The following is a 4,461-nucleotide window of genomic DNA, read 5'->3' as shown; positions in this document are numbered from 1 at the left end:
GAGGGCCAGAGAAGGAATAGGAAATGGTGCTGAAGATCTTTTGAGTGATGTGTGAGTCTTCCAGCAGCATCCATCCCACCTGAGTCTTCTTCGCCGTCCCAAAGTCAGAGTCTATAAAACCACGTTCACAACTCACAGGGCGGACAGCCCCTTACAGGTGCTTCTTGCAGAAGACATTTTTAGGAACAATGATTCCCACTGCCAGCATGTTGGCACTCTATGGATAGTAACAGCAGCGAGCCAATAATGGAACAAACACCTGGGACCAAGGAACTTCCAAGAACCAAGTCCCCATGGGGAACAGCCGAAAGCCCCATGTATTATAACAAAAGGCTGTGCTTTGAGAAACTGAGGACTTTTCTCAGCAACCACAAAGTGGTCCAAGGAAGTAATTGGTCAAAAGAGATACATCCCAGGCAAGACAGCTCAAGAGCAGTCAGGAAATAAAATAAGGGCTGAGAACAGAGACCCTGAAGTTAGCGGTCCTGGATGTATCTGAGATGCTGGCCGGCCGTGCATCCCAGGGCAAGCGACTCATCCTCTGCACATCAGCATTCTCACCTTGCACCTTTAGTTCCATCCTTGGCCCCTCATGGACCGGCTCTGCAGGTCCCAGACTGAACCCAGTGTGCCTCGAGGCGGCAAACTCACAGGGCACTGAAGGAGAGTTTGGAGCAGGGGTCTGCAAACTTTCTCCATAAAGGACCAGACAGTAAATATTTTAGGCTTTGCTGGCCACACAGGCTCTGTCACATCTACCCAACTCTGCTGTGGTCCGGTGAAAGCAGCTGTAGATAATACATACACCAGTAGTTCTCAAGCAGCGGTGATTTTGCCCCCCAGGGGACATTTGGCAATAGCTGGAGGCATTTCAGGTTGCCACAACTAGAGGTACGAACTGGTTTGCTAGGGCTGTTCTAACAAACTACCACAACCTGGGCAGCTTAAACAATAGAAATGTATTGTTTTGCAGTTCTGGAAGCCAGAAGTCTGAGATCAAGATGTTGGCAGGGTTGGCTCCTTCCCAGGACTATGACGGAGACTCTGCTACCTGTCTCTCCCCAGCTTCCAGTGGTTGCTGGCAAACTTTGGTGCTCCTTGGCTTGTGGACGCATCAGCCTGATCTCTGCCTTCACCTTCACACACTGTTCTCCCAGCGTGTTTGTCTATCTCTGTGTCCAAATTTGCCCCTTTCACAGAGCCCACCCTAATGACCTCATCCTGACTACATCTGCAAGGTAATATTCTGAAGTAGCAGGGGGTTAGGACTTTAACATATGAATGGGGGGTAGCCTCTATTCAACCCATAACAGGGTGCCACTGATGTCTAGTGGGAGGAGGCCAGGGACCAGGGACGCTGCTAAACATCCTACAGCCCCACAGCAAAGAACCATTCAGGCCAAATGTCACTCGCGCCAAGGCCGCCACTGCCTAGTGCAGAACAGCCTCAGGTGTAGGTTACTTTTGAACAGGATGGCTGGTCAGGAAAAGGCAAAACAACCACTTGTTAAGAAACTTCACATTTTTGTTCTGAGCATGTCCATGTCCAAAAACTTTCGTTATTTTTTTAAAGGTCTACCCAAATCAGTTTATTTTAAAGTACTGAATTTTTCTACCATCTTCCTCTTCAATACCCAACTCTTATCTGTACTGCCTCTAAATTCTTAACCAGTGTGCTTCTGGTGTTTTATTTTTTGTACCTTGATGTGTGCAGAGGTAGATTAATACACCTTCTGAAGAAATTCATTTTCTCCTCTCCTGCAACAGAGGTGATCCACAGGAGGAATAAATCACAGGAAACCACCATTAGAACCAGAGTGAGTTCTGCCAGGGGCGGCAGAAGGAAGCTCAGCTGCAGTTGCTTTAACTTATGTATATTTCAGTGTCAAGACCAAGTGGTAAATAAAAATTAAAATTAACATTTAAATGAACTCTGATTGCATTGGAGGATTTTTATTATTCACATGGGTAAATGTTAGACTAAAAAAATAAAGTATTTATATTCAAATTCCCCATTATACACCACTTAATACAAATAATTAGCAATATGAGCCAAAAATCTCATTCCTGGCGTCCCCCTATCCCAACTTTTTTTCCTTTGATGACCAAGGAAATTGTTCTCAAATGAGAAATAAATGACTAAAATGACTTCCTCTCCTAACTTTTGCACAAAAATCAAAGTTTAACATGAGTCAACACAAACAAAACCAAGCGCATTTCATGTCAGAGGGTGAGAAAGCACTTTACAGATGACCCAGCCCCACACCTTCATTTCACTGATGAGAAAATAGAGGCTGAAGAGAAGCAGTTGGTCCCTATGCCCCAAGCAAGTTAGCAACAGAGGCAGAGGCAGGCTTGGATCCCAAGTCCCCATATCTCCGTCCACTGTTATGAAAGCAGGTGCAAGTGGGGTCCTTTCGGATACCTCGCTAATGCTCAGAAGCCCCCAGATACACTTGAGACCAGTTCTGCCCTTAGACCTGGGCTAGAGGGTCCCCTGTCCAGGGCTGCACACTGGCCTTCGCCCAGCTGTGTCCTCTCCCCCTACTACTCCCACCCCTTCCCCCCAGCTGTCCAGACTGTCAAGTACCTGGGACACCAGAATTTCCACCAAATGACTCCCAAACATCCTCCCAAGGCTGGGACAGGCTTTTCCCCAGGTCCATCCCCAGGAGAGGGTCCCACTGCTTTCCTGATGTGTCCTCTGCCCCCTCAGCCCAAGGGCAGGGGTAGGGGTTTGCAGAGGATGTAGACAGACCTTGGGCATGCAAGCAGGGCAGGATGTCCACGTGCATGGTGGGGGGGGGCTCATCATGGGGTGGTGCAGAGCCAGGGCTGAGGAGAGGGGGCTGGGAGCAAGAGCCGGTGTTCCCCGTAGCTATGGCCAGCAGACTGAGGTGTCCAGAACCTTAGGTTTGACCCTGACTCTCCAGGCCAGTATGCAGGTGCATTTGCAAGGTGGGATAGACCATATTTCACTTAACAGTTGTGAGCTGAATTGATAACTCTTTAATATCTAGCCATACAGCGTGCAGTTCTTCATTTGTTCTATTGCCCTGGGCTCTGCAAATATTAGGGGTGAACAGCGGGATGAGGGTTGCAATTGGGCCAGGAAAGTGTTTTGTTCTGTTTCCAGAATGTTCACCAAGACAGACAGAGAGAAAGATAAATAAAATGAAGTGAAATAAAATAAAATAGTAAAATAAGAATCTGAATGTCTTTAGCTCCTGACTCCACGTAGCTCCCACATGCATTTAATCCTGCCGCACTAAAGCTTGCGGCCACTGCTTAATTCTTCAGCTCTACTGACGTATATAGGGTTAATCTTTCCTGTTCCTCTGTCTCTGTGAACTGTCTTGGGTTCTCAGATTTCAAAAAGCAAAATAAATATTGATAGTCCCTCTCTCTCTCTCCCCCCGCCCCCCTCCCCCGGTCCCTGCTACACTCAATCACAGAGTGGATTGCAGGAGCCTTGGGTGGGCATCTCCACTCTCCTGTATTGTCTCAGCCCACCATCATCCACTCTGTTTTAGCCCCTTCTGCCATGACCAGGGAAAGAGTGACCAGAGTAGATTCAGAACCAGCTCTGATTAAGAAAGGCTCCCATTGGTGTGGGCCACCCAGTGAGAAAACGGCCTCTAGAATCTGCAATTTTTTCCTAGCGGTAGTAAATTCAGAAAGGCAAGTGGGTCTCTGTGTTAGGAGGTGAGGAGAAAGTATTTCTGGGTGTCCATGGGCACCAGGCACTGGACACACATTATCTCATTTCATCCTCATACGTCCTAGGAGGAAGGTGTCATTGTTCCAGTTTAAAGGAGAGGAAAACAGAAGTCCAGAAAGGTTAAGCAATTTGCCATAGGTCACACAGCCAGCAGGTAGTGGAGCTGGGACTCAAACCTGGGTCAGTCTGACTTGGGCATGCATATGCTTTCTCTGCCCAGCCTCTCACCAGTGGGAAGATACTGTAATTGTTATTGTGAAATGTTTCATACACATCTTCCCACATTCAATCTTTATAAAAACCCTAGGAGAGCTATGTACTCTTATTAGCCCACTTTACAGGCAAGTAAGTGGAGGCACAGAGTGTCAGAGAGGTCTTGCCCACGGCCCCCCAGTTGGTAGGTGGTGAATGCCCATGGAGGGCATTCCCATCTTCCCAGAACCTCCCAGAACAAACGGATGAGCACCACAGCTGGCGCCTGCTCGCTCTCAACTCAGAACTAAGTCCACCTGGTCCTAGGTGATAAAGCCTGAGCAAACTGGAGAAGGAAAAACACAAATCTAAAAACACTAAATGACATGTGATTTACAATAGCACAAGTTAACATCAACTGGGCACTCGCCATACTAGGCCCTATGCAAAAACACAAGGCTATAGGTAAGCAGCAGCAGGTGAGAATATAGAGGCATCAAGAGAGAAAATTACATCCCTAAAGTAGCAAAGGTAGGACTTGGGATGGT

Source organism: Eulemur rufifrons, chromosome 8 (assembly GCF_041146395.1).
Source record: "Eulemur rufifrons isolate Redbay chromosome 8, OSU_ERuf_1, whole genome shotgun sequence".
In the NCBI taxonomy this organism is placed as follows: Eukaryota; Metazoa; Chordata; class Mammalia; order Primates; family Lemuridae; genus Eulemur; species Eulemur rufifrons.
This window is presented reverse-complemented; position numbering follows the sequence as displayed.